We start from the raw sequence: 20,966 nt of genomic DNA, 5'->3' as shown, positions 1-20,966 counted from the left end.
AGTTCCTTTGAATGTATTTTGGGCCTATGGCCTTTTACTGCAAATAAACTCTGCCTGTCTGGTTGTAGAATGGCTTCTAAAGTTTGAGGTTATAATATCTCAGTAATGCATATAAAATAGACTGAAAACGTTTATTAATATTAAATAATGTTCGCGGTTTGGATATGTAAATATGTTGTGCTAATCCGTGATAGGCTGTAAAGTTTTTATGCCTCAATTGAATTGCTATTATAAATATTTTCACATAATGTTTCTTGGATGGGTGTCGTGCCTGCTGCGGTGGTGACTGTTGAGAATATGATGTTCACTTCTGTGTGCTAGTCATCGGTTCATTGTTTTTTTTGGGTTTTTTTCATAAAATTTATTCGTTACCAATAATTATACAAATTTGGACAACAGTTTCTGCCACTACTCCTGATATAAAAACGATATCACAGTGTTCGGAGTAGTGGCACTAATATGTTGAAACTAAAGAAGGAAAATGAAGAAATATTTTATGAGAGCTTGAAACACAAACAACAACATACTTACAACTGAAGGCAAAACAGCATTATATTACAATTTTGTAATAACACCAACATAATGAATATATGAAAACTACAAACAACTACGTATTTAACAACAACATATTTACAATCGAAGCCCATATTTACATTGATAAAATTACATGAGTGCTTATGTAATGGTGAATAGATTTAATGTTAGAATATGGTTAATATGTTTAGGCATATGGGGTCAATCATGGGGTCATATCATATGATGTACAATTTATACATTGCATTTATATTTATTACTATATTTAAACATTTAATATAATGTGCATATATGTATAAATAGATTAAAACATTTATCACAATAACAATTGCAAGGCACCTTGATTTACTGAGCAGAACATGTTAGTTGAGAGCCAGAAGATAGCTAACGAAGATCTAGATAGACGAAAGAAGTCGACCCTTATACGCGTTTTTAGAAGTGACAAGAAACGTAAGACAATGTCGTCTCCATTTAGCTGCTTGTGTTCGAATTTATTAACATTTCGTACCCACCAAATACAATATTTTGCCAATGATACCAAATACACACAGGCAGCATAACTTGATTGATTGGGGATTTGCGGACACTGTCCAAATTTAATGATTTCATAGGATTTTGATATTAGGCCTGAAGAGAGAATATGTAACCATGGAAAGACGAAATCTACAACACATGAGTACATGAACAGGATACAAAAAGATGGTCTGCAGTTTCAATTGCAGACCGACAAAGAACACAGTTGGGAGAGACAGCCATACCACGGGTATGAAGAATATACCCCAGGGGGAGAGCATTATAGACAAGACGGTAATTAACTCTTTTTGGAAGACAATCCACAAACTTATTATGAAGATTCTCCCAAACAAGTCTAAAATTAATTTGTGGATATAACCTTTCTATTCTGTTTTCGGTGTCTTTTGATAGCAGACAGTTATAAAACTGTTTAAAATTAAAATTGACAATTTCCACCAAAGGGTCAGAAACGATGTACTCAAACTGTTTTAGTGCCGAAAAACATTGCTGATAATATAAAGGTACCGTCTCTGAGTGAGGGATACACAGAGATAGAAAGGCAGGACAGTAACGACGTAAGGACATACCTAACCAGTATTTTGCAAAATACGTCCATTTGGCAGAACAGTTTTTCAGGAGTTTTTGAACATGTTTCAGTTGGAAGGCTTGTAATTTTGATTTAATATGCATAACATCCAGACCCCCTTCCAGCTTAGCTTTATATAAAACAGAGCGCCTTATAGGTTCAGACTTGGACTGCCAAATATACCTAAACGTCTCTCTTTGGAAAAGATAGACATAATGATTTGAAACTGGGGATACTGCTCCACGGTACCACATTTTTGCAAGGCCTAAAGTATTGCACAGTACTGCTTTGTCGAAAACAGAAACAACACGCCCTTTACATAATTTTAAAACAGTACGAAATTTTTGTACAACTGGGAAAAACTGATCATCATCATTGATCTTATTGCCAATACTAATTCAAACAACTTTTGGTCAATCCAAGAAATACCGAAAGGGTGGTCCGATCTAGACTTCCATTTACCAATAAAATTCCTTTCGTTTTGGTCATATTTGACCCAGATGCTCTGCCAAACGTATTGTATACGTCCAAAATTTTCCGAATCGAAGCATCTGTTGTGCAAAATCCAAGCCCATCATCAGCAAATGCAGATATTTTTGCTGAATCATCAGTACCAGGGATCTGTACACCATTAATTGACTGATTTTGACGTATTTTATGAAGAAGAGGCTCCAGTGAAAGAGCGTACAAGGAGGGAGATAGCCCACAACCGTGCCTGACGGACCTTGTAACCGGAAATGGCCGCGAAATGTGTTGATAAACAATTACAGATATGTCAGAATATAAAATATTAACCCATTTTTGGAAATTTGGAAAAAAGCCAAAAACGTCCAATACTTTAAACAAAAAATCATGGGAGACTCTATCAAAAGCCTTTTCCGGATCTAAACTTACTGAAGCACAGGGGAGATTATTCTGCTCCACATAATCCAACACATAACGTTGTAAATGGCAATTATCCTGAATAGATCCACCTGGAACAGCGCATTTCTGATCTTGATGAATTACATCACCAATAACGTTGCCCAAACGTGTGCATAAAACTTTGGAAATAATTTTGACATCAACATTTAATAGGGAAATTTGGCGCCAATTACGTACATTCTCAGCATTATTGACATCCTTACATATGAGAGTAATATAAGAGTTTTTAGAGGAAGTAGGCAGTTGCCCAGAAGAGAAACACAATCGCACAAGACGTAGAAGGACATCACCCAGAGCATCAAAGGCAAACAAGGAAAACTCCTTGGTAAGCCCGTCCGACCTGGAGACTTGTAATTATCCATTGCTTTAAGAGCATTTAGAATTTCTGCTTTGGATATTTCACCTTCTAGTAGCTCCGAACGTTCCGAACTCAAACATGGTAGATCACTCGGGAAGTCATTGCATATTTCTTCATCAATGGGTTCAGCCAAAAACAAATTAGAATAAAACTCAACAAAAACACCCATAATGCCTTGAGAGGACTTAATTAAGTTTCCCGAAGAGTCCAAACTTGAAGATATTGATTTCTTTTTGCCTCTCTTAACTTCCTTGCGCAAAAAATAACTAGAAGGTTTTACCCCATTTTCAAGGTCACTTGCTTTAGAACGAATCAAATGACCTTTAAATTACGCTGTTTCCATATCCTTTAATTGTTTTTTGGTCTCCTTAATTTGATCTGTGTACAGACAAGGATTAGCAGATTCTGCATGATATATATTCCGATACTGTTTTTCCAAATCTTTTCGGTGAGATAATAATGAATTTTGAGCAATTTTAGAATTGAGTTTGATAAATGTTTTACTTGAATTTTGAAGTTATCCCACCATTCTAAAGTTACCTCATGGTCCCTAGTATGGTGATCTACCTTCAGTTGTTTGCGATCTATAGCCCATTTTTATATTGTGTTGTCCCCTATAGTTAAAATGTTTTAGATTCAATTACTAGTTTTACATATATATCTGTGATAATCTAGTTATTTTACTGTCCTTCGTTGGCAGAATTTTATAACTTCACTTAAATTGTTGATATATTTATAACTTGCTTTAGTCACGATATGGCTGAAATATTGCCGATGTGACTAAAAATCTTAACTCACTCACTCACTCACTAAAGTTATCTGATCTAAAGGAGGTATATTTTGTTTACAAAACCCAGCCAAAAGGGGTTGAAAGCCCAAATCAAGAATTGAATTGTTACATTTCCAATAAGAAGCACCAAAATTAATGCCTTCAAAATCCTTGAGCATTACCTGAACGTAGTCGTGGTCAGAAAATGAGCATGGGAGGATGGTCGCAGTGTGGACAGCTGACAGTAGGGATGTAGAAAAGTAAACGTCTGGAACCAACACCAGCAGCATTACGCCAAGACACCACCACCGAATCTGGAAATAAAGAACGGAATATATCAGTAATAGAAAAGTCAGAAACCCATTGTCTTAAAATATTTGAACCCACCTGTTTATTATCTATGTTGCCGCTTATTTTGTCTAATCTTATATTTGTTACAGACTTGAAATCGCCTCCCATAAGTAACAATCTATTTGTTACTAAATATTTGGCTATATCCTGAAAGAAAACGACCCTACCTGAAGACTTATTAGGCGCATATATGTTTAATAATCCTATCCTTACTCCACTGACATTACCATCTATAACTAAATATCTCCCATCTATATCCACAACAAAATATCCAAAGTGAAATTAACCCTAGTATTTATTATTATTGCTACCCCTCTGCTAAAATTATTTCCAAACGACCAATAAGCTTTGCCATTAAATTTATTCCCAAAACATTTAGCAATTACAATATTATAGACATGGGTTTCTTGTAGAAATAGAAAGTCAATGCCTGCGTTAAACTTGTGTGATAAAATGTTTACCTTATTGGAATCAGTCAATAGACCATTACAATTCAGAGTTGTAAAATGGGTTGTTTGTGTATTAAATCATGCTAACCAATTGTATATAACAATAAAAAATGAAAAACTCCCTTAAGAGGGACAGATTATGGTTTGTCCATTATTCGATATTCGCAGTCCATGGCCATTTCAAGGTTCGTTAGGGTCAGGATCAAACATAAATTATGAAGGAGCTTCCTCAATTACTTCCCCTGGTTTTTGCTTCTTTGAAGCTGCTGATGGGGATCTCCTCTGGGAGTCTGTCAGGGCTCCCAATGCTTTTAACCCTGGACTAAGATGAGACTTCCCTGGTGACTGTGTAGAAGGTCTTTTACCTTTCCTTTTAGGGTTAGCTGGTCTACCCCTCACAGGCGCAGTAGGGGGACCCATTGCTTTTATAGCATCATCTCCCTCTTGGGAAAAGTCACTTTGGGAATGCTGTGACTGCTGAGACTCCGCCTCGACCTGATCAGGGCAACTGGCTTTAACCATATCCGACTCCATCTCGTTTCCAATCTCACTCATACTCTCATCATCAGTATCACGTCTCTGAGGAGCACTGTTACTTTCAGATTCAATCATATCACTCTCTCTTTGTTTCCGTTTCTGGGCATCCCTTTCCAAATGGGCTGTCTCTTCCAACAAATCCTGCATAGTCACACCCTGAGCATACACATTGTTATTGAACTGTTTAGGACAATTTTTCCTAATATGTCCTATAGTGCTGCATCTAAAGCAGATGGGCAACCTTCCAGAAGAAGTGGCGAGCATAGACATCTTTTGGCCCTTTTTAACGATATAAGGGAGTTCTTTATGGTATTCATACATCTGAAGAATGACTCTCCTTACTCCTGTGAAAATCTCTTCGCCATCTTGCACTTTAGTTTCTCTGTGCACATTCAACACCTTGCCATACTCAGAAAAGAAGTCTATTAAGTACTGGTTTGAAATAGTGCCGTGCAGTCAGTGCACTCTTGATACACTTGTCTGTCGTAAGGTGAGCATGTAAAATTATCTTCACCATGAATGAACTCACGGCTATCAAGACTTCCAACTGGGTGGGAGTGTTTAAACGTGATAAAGAATTCACTGTAGTCCTTATTCCTTTTACAACCTTCATCGTAAGGTGAGTTATATGAGTGGACAATACCTGAATAAGGCTCTCTTCCGTACATCTGGACTTGGTACAGATCTTGATGGTATTCCTCACCAGGTCGTGCTCAAAATACTTCGCTGGCACTGGTCCAACAGCAGTGGCAAAGGCTTCTCCCATTATAGTAGTGTGTGTGTGTGTGTGGGTGGGGTGGGGGGGGTGACTATTTAAAGTATTCTTATGTCACCCATAAACTTGCGAAAAGGGAACGAAGCGTCGGAAAATCACTGAAAGACACAAGAACGCTCAAGTAACCAAAATAACACAAGCCCGGCACTGATACGCAACTAGATGTAAAATTGCATGAAAGATTGGTGTTGACTCTTGAATTCGACCCTATGCCCATAGCCCGCATCGAGCAGATGTCTAGGAGTAGCTACGTCTTATAGACGGGTGAGCAAATTTTGAATATAATGTAAACGTGTAAATAATTTATTTTTCTCTGGAAAATGTAACCAATATGCATAAGGCCTTATTTCCCACTCAGTATGGACATATTTGTGAACTAACTAAAAAGGAAAAATAGTTGTTATCAATGTATTAATTTCGTTCAGTGTGATGTGCATATTGCTCAATATGAGCATGATTTATATGTGCTTAAGTTGTCTCCCTTTTCTCTTAATCAATTGTTACAAATGAGTCTGTGCTAATACCCTTGTGATAAAAAACAACAAACCAAAACATTGTGATATTAATACATATAAATGAAATGTTTACAGGGTATTCTTCTGCTACCTCTTCCTGTGATGTAAGGAATAAACGGATTCTCACCCTACAGCAAGTCGTTGTTTTCTCGGTGTTATAGCTGTGACAGATGGGGCCCCCAGTGAGGAATTCATAGATCAACCTAGGCCCCAAACGGATCTCAGCCTTAGGAACGGAAGAGGTGTTTCTCATCGTACAGTGTTCGTGTATCGAAGTACAGACGTTGGACACCGGACATCATCGGGTCAAGGTCGTATCCCTCATTGACATTGTGATATGCACTGTGACTTAGCGGGGCGGTGGGGTAGTCTAGTGGTTAAAGCGTTGGCTCGTCACGCCGAAGACCCGGGTTCGAATCCCCACATGGGTACAATGTGTGAAGCCCATTTCCGGTGTCCCCCGCCGTGATATTGCTGGAATATTGCTAAAAGCGGCGTTAAACCAAACTAAGTCAGTCAGTGTGACTTAGCTCTGCCTACAATACATTCCATGACCACATTATGCGTTATCATAATATATTATGATCTACAAATGCGCTATTCATGGACACCAGCTTCAGAACGCTTTGATTTTAATATTTACATGTGACTTTTAATATTCACATGTGACTTTACACTGATCATCGGCAAAATAGACTTTTATCTCCACTGTTTCTACAGCGGTAATGCATTGTGATGGGACACTCCTTGGTTTGTGGAGTTGATTTTGATTTATCCTACATTGTCGGCATTTGACTTTGTCATGTGATATTTTGACTTTGTCGACTTGTGCATTTCCGCTATTCTGATTTGTTGACACTTGAATTTGTCAACTTGAGATATAGGGGGTGTTCTTTTCACGTTGACTTCGTGCGTCAAAATCATTGACTTTCGTGATTGCCCTTAGTAAAGATGATGACGTCACATGTAAACGATCACATCTTGTTTTAGATTGAATCACTTGACTGAATCGTGTGATTCAGTTAGTTGATTCACAGTTGTAAATTGAGATTGGTTTCATTGAGAAAAGGGAGAAATGTAACTTGTATTTGAGTTTTCCATATTTTCTTGTAACTGTGACGTTGAGTGTTTTTGTACACACATGTAAGTCTAGACGTTGTTACGCTCTATGGTGTGGTGTATAGAAGTGTGGAAGTCTGAAAGTGGACCCCTTAGGGTTTTATGAGTACAACCGGCTTCCATTTTGATTATGCAACAGTCCAGCAACTTGTCAGCGTTTAATGGAAGAATGTCTTTGGGACTAGCATCTTCAAATTTGTTGCATTTATATTGATGACCTGATTTTTTATTCTCGCACGCTGGAAGAACACATTCAAAGACTTACTAGGGTTTTCCAACGGCTCAGAGAATGTAGTCTGAAGTGAGCTCCCGACAAGTGCTCATTTTCAAGAGAAAGGTATAGTATGTTGGACATGTCATATCTGAAGAAGGAATATAACCAGATCCGAGCAAAACTGAAGTTATCATAAACTGGAAAACACCAACTTCTCCCACTGAAGTTCGGCAGTTCTTAGGATTTGCTGGTTTCGTTCCAAACATTTCAACGATTGCCAAGCCTCTAACTCACCTAATGCCAAGTCCGAATGCAAAGGGCAAATTAGCAAATGCAAAGGATATTATCTGGAAACCGGAACATGACCATGCTTTTCAGGAATTGAAGGTTAAATTAACTTCACCACCAGTACTTGGATTTCCCAATTACTCCATACCCTTTGAACTGCCTGTCAGATGCCAGTCAACTAGCATTAGGAGCAGTACTCTATCAGAAACAGAATGATAAACTGAGAGTGACTGCCTATGCAAGCAGAGGATTGAACAAATCTGAACAGAATTATCCAGCACACAAGCTGGAATTTCTTGCACTCAAATGGGCTATCACCGACAAATTTCATGATTATCTGTATGGACATTCATTTACTGTATACTCAGACAATAATCACTTGACATATGTCTTGACATCGGCCATTTTTGACGCCACTGGACACAGATGGTTGGCATCCCTTGCGGCGTACCACTTCAGTATCTTGTATCGACCGGGAAAAGCGAACATTGATGCAGATGTTCTGCCTAGTTCTGCAACTCAAGATACTGTTGATGGATAGCAGGAGATCAAGGAGGATTCTATCAAAGCCATCTGTAATTCCATATTATGTCAGAACTTTGTGGAATGTCTTAGTATGTCAAGTGATTTGGTGATAGAGGACGGAGTTGAAATGGATGCAATGACTAACAGACATTGGAAAAAGGCACAAGCTGCTGATCCCATCTTTGCAGTTCTGATTAAATTTGTCAGTCAAGGGAAAAGACCACCTCGTGATTATTTACCTTCCATCGAATTTGCAGGCTTACAACGGCAGTTTGGTAGACTATGGTTCAAGCGAGGAGTACTTCATAGAATAACCAAAGAAGATCAGGAGACAAGAAGTCAGTTGATTCTTCCATCTGAATTCAGAGAGAAGGCTCTTAGAGGTTTGCACGATGATGTAGGACATCTCGGACGAGACCGGACTTTATCCTTACTACGTGATCGCTTCTATTGGCCTGAAATGGTTAGGGATGTTGTATCATGGGTTCGAAGTTGTAACAGATGCATTGGGCACAGGACAAAGACCAATACCAGGGTGCCACTAGTAAATGCCACTACAACATATCCACTGGAACTTGTCTCTATGGACTTTTTGACCTTGGAACCATCGAAGGGGAATTTTCAGCATATCTTAGTTATCACAGACCATTTTACTAAGTATGCACAGGCCATTCCAACCAAAAACATGACATCCCGGACCACAGCTGATGCATTGTTGAACAAGTTCATAGTACATTATGGAATACCTACCAGAAATCATTCTGATCAAGGCGCAAACTTTGAAATTAAACTGATAAAAGAACTCTGCACAATCATGGGACTGGACAAATCGCGTACCACTGTACTGTGTATCATCCTATGGGAAATGGGCAGTGTGAGCGTTTTAACAGAACCTTGTTGAATATACTTGGAACATTGGAGTCCGACCAAAAGGCAGACTGGAAAACCCACTCGGGACCACTTGTTCATGCCTACAATTGTACAAAGCACGAAACAACTGGCTATACCCCTTATATGTTGATGTTTGGTCGGCACCCAAGATTGCCAGTAGATATTGTTTTCGGGATTGATAGTAATCCGGGTTATGAAAATCTGTTATCATACACGAAGACATTGCGTTTGCGACTTCAAGAAGCATATGAGCTGGCCTCAGAAATATCTATCAAGTTACAAGAAAAACAAAAGACAAACTATGATCAGAAAGCTAGGGGAGCTGGAATTCAGATAGGTGATAGGGTGCGGTCGTTGTTTTCTCGGCGTTATAGCTGTGACATGTTGATATTAATCATGTTGGTGGCCAAGCTGAAGTAGTGCGGCGGGTTGTATACGTGCGCAGTGAAGCGCCGTGAAATCAGAAGCATTTTAATCCAAATTGATACCGCCTGAAGTTATGGGTTGACCAATCAAATTCGAGCATTTCACGTAGCCATGGTAGATTACAGTATGTATGCTTGAAATCATGTGAAACCTAAGAACACCTTGGGACGTCACTAACCATCCTTCCTCTGTTGTCGATGTAAACAAACATGGCATCTTCACTATCTCCAATAAATGTCAAAGACAATGTGAAGGTTGATAGCAGCATATGGGGAAAAAAGTTGTAGATATTGTTCAGCCACTGACCACGTTCAATGTATTTGTTGTGAGGACTAAACAAAGCGAGATGTAAGTTCCCAGGTCTCGCGTCTGTGTTGTGCCTGCGACTGTCACGTCTCGCCTCCAAACGAACTACTCACACACAAATTTGATAAAATACGGTTTTCTTTGCAATTACTAATACACAGCTGAAGCAATCAAGTACAGAAAACACTTAGGTATTAATGTTTAAGAAACTATGCAGTTTTTGTAAGTTAGCTGAGAAAAACACGTTTCTAAGGGACTATTTAGTCTCGCGTAGTACACCCGTTTAAGAAAGCGGTAATGCGATGAAATTCTTGGAAATGAAGCGTAGGGATATATAGGTTCCCTGCGCATTTCCTCAAAGAATATCTTGTACACACAATGAGGACTGGTCAGTTTCTGGTTGAAGGATGATGGCCAAGGACATTTAGTCTTCACCTTTGATATATCTGCAGTTATTCAAATCAAACGTTACTTTCAAGAATTTAATACTACATGTAATTAACTTAGTGCATTTTCTGAAACTATTATACAAGTGAATAATGTGATTCTAGAAGTGACGTACCTTCCTGTGCCACTATTAAGAACTAGGAGTTCAAGTAAGTGAAGGAAAAACTTCAAGGATGGTCTTCGACCAGGCACATCTTCAACAGCCAGGGGAAATGTGGATAACATGATTTGATTTGAGACTTAAACTAAAGGAGCATGACAAAGGCCTCAACTGCTGTTGTCGTTGTAGTGCATACATACCATTGTATGGTGTCAAAAAGGTGTATGCACCTCCCTTGTAGTGGTTTATACATCGTGTTTAGTCGTTATCTACATGACATTGTGTTGTATAGTCGTTGCCTATATAGCACCGTTTTCAATTGTATTAGTGTATACTGCACAAAAACAAATATGAATCCGAGAATTCTTTGATACCATTATAGTGTTATAGTGGTGTATATAACACTGTATCGCGGTGTACGTAAAATTGTATTGTGCTGTCGCGTTGGCACTGTTATAGTGGTGTATATATCACGTTATAGCGGTGTACTTAAAATTGTATTGTGCTGTCGTTTTTGGCACTGTTATAGTGGTGTTTATAACACCGTATCGTGGTGCACGTGACATTGTATTACTCTATCGTGTATGGCACTGTTATAGGAAACAGATCGCTGCCCAACGGAGCCTCATGCTTTTTAGACTGGGTACATTGAGGGAGTTCCGGGGACAGACAGTAAGGTGGCCAGCAGACATTGTTCAGTGCTGACTGTTGTACCTGGTTCAGCCTAATTCTAAATCACTAAATTATCTTGAAAAGGCCTTAATTTGTACTGAATGACATATACTTGCTAATAAATGTAGAGAAATTCCTAACGGGCTTAATGTTGGTTGTGATTCTAAATCCTGTTGAGTTCAAGCTGCAGTTAGGGTTTACTGCGTATACATTGTATATCGGGTGTCCCCCAAAAAGTGAACCGGTTTTTCGCAAGTATTTTCTCAGAGGTAGAGAAACCAAATTTAATAACAAATATTCATAGAGTAACCCTAGGGTATCAACAAGTCTACAAAATATCTAAGATTGCTCGCAAATTATAAAGTTTTAATAAATTCGGTTTATCTATCCATGAGATAATACTTGTCAAAAACCGGTTCACTTTTTTTCGGACACGCCGAAACACGTCGACACATTGATGACGTAAGACGACGAATGACGTTTGGCGTGATCCGCTGCCATTCCTGTAGGAGACACTTTTCCAGTTGCTGAACGGTTACAGGTGGCGCTTCTGATTTGTCAATCCAGGTAGTCCCCGGTAGTGTTCTGTGGGATTCATCTAGGGAGAACATGCTGGCCACGGCAAAACAACGATGTTAGCCGAAAGTCGTTTGTCAGTCTTGCTGTATGAGGCCTTCAGATGTCGTGCTGGTGGACAATGTCACGTGGTTGTTGCTGGATAAATGGTAACACAACTGGTCGCACATCATCTGTGTATCTTCTTGCATTCAGGTTGCTATGAATAATCACAAGTCTCGTTTTAAGATGGGTTCAGATCTCTCCCTACACCATCACGCTACGGCTCCAAACAGTCGGCGATATACGTTCACCTACTTGTCTGTAACACGAGCCCGGCCGTCATTCCTGTACAGGCAAAACCTGCTCTCATCAGTGAACATCATGATCGCACGTCGCCAATCACGCATCTGCCAACGTTGAATTCTCCAGGCCCTTGTCAATCGACACAGAAGAGTATGATCGACGTGCTGGAATACCATGTTCTCTTAGTCGCTGGTACACTGTATGTCGCCTGATACGGTGTCTTAGTGCCGTCGCTGCCGTTGACGTCGTCGTTACAAAACGATTTCTTAGATGAGTTGCCCGGATGTGGCGACCATCACCGGGCGTTGTCACACCTGGTCGACCACTCCTAGGCCTGTCTGACGTATTGCCTGCTTGTCGTTGCATCAGTCTGGTGACAGGTGCTCGGGTGCAGCCGAAGGTTCTGGCAGTCACGGTGTGGTTAGCTCCTTGTTGGAACATTCCGATAGCTCTCTCTATCGATTTGCCTCAAACGTGGTATATATTTTGTGTTCTTGTTACTGCCGTGTTGCTCACGTGTTGCGTAGACTGTTTTATACCGCCAGAATGCACGTGCATTTCGTGTTACATCAGGACTGACTGACTGAGTTTAGTTTTACGCCGCTTTTAGCAATATTCCAGCAACATCACGGCGGGGGACACCAGAAATAGGCTTAACACATTGTGCCCATGTGGGGAATCGAACCCGGGTCTTCGGCGTGACGAGCCAACGCTTTAACCACTAGGCTACCCCACCGCCCCTGTTACATCAGGAAACTATGGTGGCTCGTTAGGGCCATCGCTTCATCGCCCTGAAAAATCTAGGCGATATTGCGACAAAGCGATAGTAAGACACGATATTGCGATATGGCGACACGATATAGCGATATTGCGATACAGCCCCAAAACGAAATAGCGATAACACGATACGATATGGCGATAGCAAGACACGACATTGCGATAACTCGACACGACATTGCGATAACATGACAGGAAATGGCGATAACACGACAGGAAATGGCTATAACACGACACAAAATGAAGATAACACGACACGAAACGGCGATACTGCAACACGGCGATTGCGATGATGCGATATAAATAGGCGATAGTGCAACATAACGATATGACGATATAGCGATACTGCGATAAAGCGACAGTGCGATAATGCGGAATGGTTACGCGAAATGGCGATACAGTGATACTGCGATATGGCGATAAAGCGATATATTCATCTTTATATGAGATTGTGTGTATGTGGTATGTGCGTATGTGTATGTGTGTGTGTGATGCGTCCATGTTGTATTTTAATTAGTATCGTATTAGTTTAAGTGAGAAAGCAAATACTTTCTAGTGATTTCACGAAAAGATAATATTCGGTGTATGCAAATGGATTTTATACAATAGTAATCTTCTATGATTGCCCATCATGAATATGGTGCTATTGTGTAACTCATCGTCTGAATCATCAAAATGCAGCAACAAACGAAAAATACATAGCGAGAGAACAAACATGATTGACGAAGCACCAAAAGGTGGAGTGGTTATTATTATTGAAGACTGGATCTTTTATAGCAGCTGTTCAACTTCGGCGTCATATTACCACTAATTAAAACACAATGGAACAACGTCGGCGAATGGAATCACTGTTCCATCCATAAGTGTTGAAAATAACACTACATGTAAAAATGTTTGACTTATTTACCGGTTTTCTCTAAATGGTCATTACTAGCATATCATTTAGCTGATTTTATTCAATCTTAATAGTTTGTTATTGTACAAATTTATCATTGTCTTGTCTTTAAAACCATCGTATGAGCTACAAACAAATCGAGAAAGTGTTATTCTAACGTTACATGTAAAAGATAAGGTTCTGCTTTTGAAAAATAAACTGTACTATTCAGATTTTTCTAGAATTGGGTTAACTGCCATGCCGTCTTGGGATGTACATGTCTTTTAAGGCCCATGGCAAACGGCTTATTAACATCTGTAGTGCGTATACGTGTTGTAACTAAATATACACATGAGCGTTAATTACGCACCACCTGAAACTAAGGGCAATTTTACAAATTTTAGTTCCAACAGGCGATCATACTAGAATGCACATGTAAAGCACGTGCTCCAAAACGCAGTGGATCGCAGGTTCATGTGCTGCGAACGCGCCTAATACTTCGAGGTATATATACTCTCCCAAAAAAGAAACGCATCATGAAAATAGCAATTTCATGCAGCAATGAATTAAAACGTGATTCATTTTACAAAAGGTTTTGCTCTGTTTATGAGTCCTATGGTGTGTATGTTTTGAAACATCATAACAAAACGCACCATCCATAAAATACCTGTATTTAGCAGTCACAGAAGACAGTCTCAACGTGCAGTTGCCCGACGCATGAATGTTCACCAAATCACCATTTCACGGCTCTGGGAGAGATATCGCTGGCAGAATGCGGTAGCAGATGCCCCTCGTAGTGGGGGAACCTACCACTGTGGTGCAGGATCGGTACATCCGGGTACATCACCTGCGTCATCGAACAGCTACGGCGACCAGTACCGCTCGACAAATACCCGGATTGAGGAGGCTTTCTCCACAGACAGTCAGAGAGGCTGGTTTACGTGCCAGAAGACCTTAATTTAGCACTGTGCTTCGACAACAAAATCGTCGACATCGAGTTCAATGGTGCACCAACGTTCAGGCCTGGAACCTACCGAATAGGCGCCGAATCTGGTTCAGTGATGAATCACGATTTCTATTGGAACGACGCGATGGAAGAATGCGGGTGTACAGACGTCGACGTGAACGTTTCGCCGACGCTTGCGTTCCCCAGGTGGACAGATTCGGCGGTGTTATGATGTGGGGGGTGATCACCTGCCGTAGGAGAAGTGATTTGGTGATGATCCAGGGCAACCTGACAGCTCATCGGTACTGTGACGAAATTCTACGCCCACACCTCCTTCCAATCATTGATCGCCAGAGGGAGTTGTTTCAACAGGACAATACCAGGCCCCACACAGCACGTCACACTAGAGACTTCCTCCCATACCACAACATCAACCTGGATGCCCTGGACAGACGGGTGCGACGCCGTAACCCTCAGCCCCAGACTGTTCGTTCGATGCCGAGGCGATGCCGTGCAGTTCTGGATGCCCACGGTGGTCACACGAGGTATTGATTTCGGCGCCACCACGCGTCTCCATGTGACACTCGAACTGACTTTCTTCGAGTTGGTGCCAAATACGGATAGGTCTGCATTCCAAGTGTGCAATTTCGCTATATTTCATTGACTCATAAAGCCGACAAGATGTTTAAAAATATACATAAAAATACAGTTGAAATTCCTATATGCGTTTCTTTTGGGGGGGAGTATATTTCAAAATTGCAGTATGTGCAGTCTGAACTGATATAAAAGATGACAGTACATGTATCTTTCCAGTAAAATCCTAATGCTCTTGCCTCTACAAATCTGATGAAAATAAATGAATTGGACCTACTGTTGAAATCAAATGCTTTAATCCAATCATGTGTAATATTGTATCTCGGGCTGTTTAGTTGGGCTATCTGTCTCCTTAAACACAGAAGTTCCTCAGCGGGTCCACAAAACTTTATTCGGCGTCAAATATACAATTACATGATAGTGCAGCAACGCACAGATAGCATCTCAGAGGGGATCATCAGTCAACTGCCTTGCCGTTGTATGAGGGTCCAGTCCCGTTGAAAACCAGAATTCTACATATATTCTCACTTACAGGCATCCTTGTATCGTATGTACAGTACATGTTGGGTCAGCGTGCAGTATCCAGCACCTCATCCACAACACATGGCTTTGCTGATGGCCATGATAATAATGGTCAAACTGCACTGTAAAGATTTAGATATACTACTGTTACTTAACTTAGTGAGTGAGTTTTGTTTTACGCCGCACTCAGCACTATTCCAGCTATATGGCGGCGGTCTGTAAATAATCGAGTCTGTACCAGACACTCCAGTGATCAACAGCATGAGCATCGATCTGCGCAATTGGGAACCGATGACATGTGTCACCCAAGCCAGCGAGTCTGACCACCCGATCCCGTTAGTCGCCTCTTAAGACAAGTTTGGATTACTGAAGATCAATTATATCCCGGACCTTCACGGGTGACTTAACAGGAACATAAAACGTATCTATACTCCCCTTTAAAACCTACATCCCGCCAAATTGCCAACGATAATTTCAAAAATTCTGAGATTGATTTACTATACAGTGGTCTGAATTATCCGACAATCTGTGTATTCCGACATATTTTGGGTCCCTGCAGCGTTCTTCTATATTATCATCATTTTAATATTGAATTATTTTGATATCTGTACATTCCGAAATCCGACACCATTTTCTGGTCACAATGACACTATCACGTTGTACAATCCGACATCATCTCCCCATATTAGACTCAAATTGCCAATCAACCTATCAATGACTACAATGGAGGACTTTTTCATGAAAATGTGAATATGATCGCGATTGGGTAGTCCGCATGGTATGTACATGTACATGTATTTACATTGTACTGAAGAGAATAAATACCAATGATATACATGTGTATGTATACAGATTTAGTTTTTTCTCCTTTATTTACCAAGAAAATAGCAATCCAACATTAATTTCATGAAGCCAGTTACAATGTATGGTACTGTTTGAAAAGTATTCGAGCAAGGAGGCACTATATTATCCGACAGGCTGTATAATCCGACATTTTCCCCTGGTCCCAGTGAGTGCCTGATTACACAGCTTCGACTGTACCTACTGAAATTATTTTGGTGTGCAATGTATTGTTTACTTATTTATAGATAGATGAAGAAAAGTATTCCACAACTTTTCGGAAAATAATGACATTTGCCTTTCTTGATAAGCAACCACCATTCTTAAAAATAGACACTTCAGAGATCGATTTCCAATAAGATTAGGCAGATCGATCAGGTACCGTAAGAGCCCAAATCTATTCTGATGAACTCTTATAGCCTTCAGAATTCTGGACAAGTATCACAGTTTTGAATATGTCATCTCTGATTGTGCTTTTGGATGAGCTATTTCTATAGAATGGACGGTTTTACGAATGCGATTATCTCACATACTTTTTTTCACATTTTTTTTATTCACTTCACTTGGATACACTTTGTATGAAACAATCCGCGGACATAGTTTCGTAATGATATAATATAAGAAATAGCATGTCACTTTGTTTCAATTTCACTGGGAAATAAATATGTAAAACTGGAACAAACACAGATACACTTGAGTAGAACTATTTCCTTGCCATAATCACAGAACATTTTGGAGTATAATCCATTTTCTCTCAAATAAATTCATATTGAAATTGTTTCTAAAAAATATTTCTCAATATTATATACATCTTTTAATAACCCTTTATATGTGGTGAAACTTGATTTCACACCCTTGATATTCATGACATAAATGTGGCGCTTTGCTAGTATGATCATATGGTTGAGCAAGGGGTCGCTATTGGCACAAAATAGTGTATCTTAGCTGAGAGTACGAATGTTCTGTGCAGGACACAATTAACAAAATTGGTGAATTCTTTCCTGAATAATCTAATGGTTGGACTTTCAATATATACATGATAAATATTCTCACTTACGTCACATGATGTACATTGTCATTATCAACTAGTTTCATTTTAAACAACTCTCGTTTTGTATGAGTAACTCTATGAATAAACTTGTATTGAAAATCCAAAGGCCTTGTGTCTTTAATGGTTAGTCTATATTGCACAAATATGGTCTTCCAATCGATATGACCGTCTAATTGATCACTTTCACATTTATCGCATACGTTTAGAAAATTGGATTTCGATATGAGACTATCGTAAACTGATCTAGATCCTTTATTTGGTTTAATAAGATCATTCCAAGGGGAACTTATCGATACCTTTGTTATGTTTGGGTGTCCAGCAGTTAGAATGACTTCTTTCCATGTTGGGAGAATACTGACGATGACACGATTTATGTCAAGTACTGTGCCCTTAGTATCAAATTTTGTTTTAAGTCCTGCAAATAGGAGTAACTCTTAGTCATTGAAAATATCTTTAATTTTAACAATTCCTTGTTTGAACCAGTTATTGATTATCAAAGATGTGTTGCGAAACTGGTGATTTAACCAGAGAGGTTGCATAACAATGTCGTTTATGTTGATATGATTCACTGCATATCCCTTTATATATCTATGCCAGGCATCAAGAGCATCTTTATCTCACATACTTCCCTCTATCTTATAATTGAATCCTAAGAATGGATCAACTTACCCGCTTTTCTGCATATCGCAATATCGCAATGTCGCTGTATCGCCATAGCCACCATAGAAAACGTCGTTTTGGATAAGGCGTTAGGCGATTCGTTAACTTATTTCGCCGTTTCTTCGAATTCCCAGAAAGGATGGGTCTGTGGGTGTGTTAGATGTCTCAGTCTGGTTTTATCAATTCGATTTCATTCTTGTAAATGTTTTTGTAATATTTTGCAATGTATAGTTTGTTTTGAGCACTAGTTTTCATTTACCTAGTGTATTCATATATTGGCGCGCTTCAAAAATGAGGTTAAACACTGGACGAATTCTGCCAAAATATACAAATGTTCCATTTTGGACAATGCTGAATGCCTATGATCAACAGTAGGACTAGTATGCTCTCACCCGGAAGAAGCCGATACAAAATACATGTACTTTGTATAGATATCTAACACAAGTGGGCCTCTACCACAGAAAATATTGGTCACTGAAACAAGCAGGCCTCCACTACAGAAACTATTGGTTACTGCCACAATTGAGTCTCTATTACAGAAATGTTTATGATTGGCGCAATAGAACATAAATGACTTGTTCCAGATGTGAAGATTTATAGTGTAGCTTCATCAAATTAGATCTTCACGGCGACCTTATCTGAACCACTGGAAATTACCAATATATGTTATTAATGATTTACGAATAACATTATCAATTTCCGTGTCTGTTGTTGGTAACACAGCATACAGCGATATTCTATCAGTGTTCCCAACAGGTGCACGGACACACTCACGCTCCCTTCTCCTCCACAAAGTGGGGCCGTGAGGTAGTCTAGCGGTTAAAGCGCTGGCTCGTCACGCCGAAGTCCCGGGTTCGATTCCCCACATGGGTACGGTGTGTGAAGCCCATTTTTGACGTCTGCAAAATTGCTAAAAGTGCTAATCACCCATTTCACAAAGTGATGGAATCATGAAAGGAACATACTGTTGCGATTCTATGTCAGGTTTTAAATGGTTTTGCAATGACAACTGGAAAATGTCCCTTCTGGGATTCCATACCATTTTGCTGTTTCTGACCTGCCCTTGAAAGTATGAAAGTATTCGACAAAATGGACAGCCACATATATAGGTGTCATATAATCTATATTCATAGGTAAATATGAGTGAATTGAAATTGAGTTTATTGTCTTTTATCACTTTCATCAATTTTCGAGTTACTGCTGGAGAAAATTCTGCACAAACAGTTTTCTTATGTGATTGCAGTGAAACCTGCGAGCCGCGGCTGATCCTGGCGAACTAAGGGAGATAATGTAGTTGCACATTGTACCCTATCTTTACCCTAGTGCAAAACAGTCTACGACGGATAAGACAAGACCCAGATGACCTACAAGAGTTACCCAATCATATTGTTCTGATATACTGGAAGCTTTATTTGTTGAACGACTTGTTGATATCATCGGAACTCCACCTTGAGTGTTATACATTGTCACGTTAACCTGTGGTTCTGGGTTCGAATCCTGGTTAACTCAGGCTATGTTTCTGCTTGATATCTGCTTGATTCACGTCCCGAGTGTTGAGATTGATCCTGACGATGTCAAGCAGTTATGTCGGACCCAGAATGGATCATGTACATTGCTAGTACAACATATATACGACACAATATCCATTCAGTATTTGGTGTATTTTATTAAACAAGGATGTCATAATATGTGCTGTCCATGACGTCAATAGCAAACTAACACATCGCGTTATTACTATTGTTATTAGTATGGTAATCACGGGTTCCGCGGGGAATACACAGTTTCGTGGTTTTGACTGCCTCCATTTTGAGTAACAGATCCAACAATAAGTCAGTTTCTCAGAAAAACAAGCATGCTGACATGGGATGATACAGGTTATCTCCCCTGGTGTAGTGACTCCGGCGCGAAGGGAGAAACTCAATTTGACGTCACAGCATCACGTCATCATATCTCGTTACAACATACTTCCCAGCAGAAGAAGAACAAGATACACGTTGCTTTGTCACGGGTCACACAGGATGTTCCTTACGTGTCTCACTGGCCTCGCATGTAATTCAGTCTAGGTACAAAGTTCAAAGTTCAAAGTACAAAGTTAAGTTCGTGTAGCAGTGTCAGTTGAACATCACGGCTCTACAAAGTGGACATTCCCTTGAGTCAAACATATACACGTGTGATTCCGGTTTGAGTATTAATCCGCACACCTTTCTCTGGGATATACACCGCTAGCTCTACATCATCGTAGTGGAAGCACAACACCTTCAAAGGTAATGTTCATCTGGGACAGGCAAACCCAATGCCAGCATCGACCCCCGAACTAGGAGTTTCCTTCACAGCTGAGAACAGTAAAGAGCGATATACATGTATACTTGGGAAACTTTCTACCCATGCCCCACACATGAACTGATAATGAGAGGTGATACTGTATAAAGGGAGGCCAGTGAAGGATTGTCTGGTTGAAGTTCACAGTGTACACTAACTTGAGCAACTCTCATAACACAAACATAATATCAATGATATAACAGATACACGAATACAGTTCAAC

General features: G+C 39.8%; 1 protein-coding gene and 2 long non-coding RNA genes across 6 annotated transcripts in view; 2 read left to right on the top strand and 1 right to left on the bottom strand.

Annotated features, from left to right (window-relative positions):
- Positions 1 to 11,031, top strand: part of LOC124276653 — a 24,063-nt gene extending 13,032 nt beyond the window's left edge. For all 3 annotated transcript variants that reach the window (XR_006898615.1, XR_006898607.1, XR_006898604.1), the window contains exons 4-5: positions 10,121 to 10,126; positions 11,018 to 11,031. This is a non-coding gene — a long non-coding RNA (uncharacterized LOC124276653). The remainder of the gene's footprint in view (positions 1 to 10,120; positions 10,127 to 11,017) is intronic.
- Positions 1 to 20,966, top strand: part of LOC124276596 — a 210,787-nt gene that overhangs the window by 140,877 nt on the left and 48,944 nt on the right. The gene's annotated exons all lie outside the window — the stretch shown is intronic.
- LOC124276700 overlaps positions 1 to 20,966 on the bottom strand; it is a 21,682-nt gene extending 716 nt beyond the window's left edge. The window contains exons 1-2 of the long non-coding RNA XR_006898625.1: positions 19,873 to 20,966; positions 4,850 to 4,854 (exon numbers count right to left, since the gene is read on the bottom strand). This is a non-coding gene — a long non-coding RNA (uncharacterized LOC124276700). The remainder of the gene's footprint in view (positions 1 to 4,849; positions 4,855 to 19,872) is intronic.

The sequence above is a fragment of the Haliotis rubra genome, unplaced genomic scaffold (genome assembly GCF_003918875.1).
Source record: "Haliotis rubra isolate DU_JTF1 unplaced genomic scaffold, ASM391887v1 Scf1052, whole genome shotgun sequence".
Taxonomy (NCBI): Eukaryota; Metazoa; Mollusca; class Gastropoda; order Lepetellida; family Haliotidae; genus Haliotis; species Haliotis rubra.
Note: the sequence above shows the minus strand (reverse complement) of the source record. Positions and strands in the feature narration are given on the sequence as shown.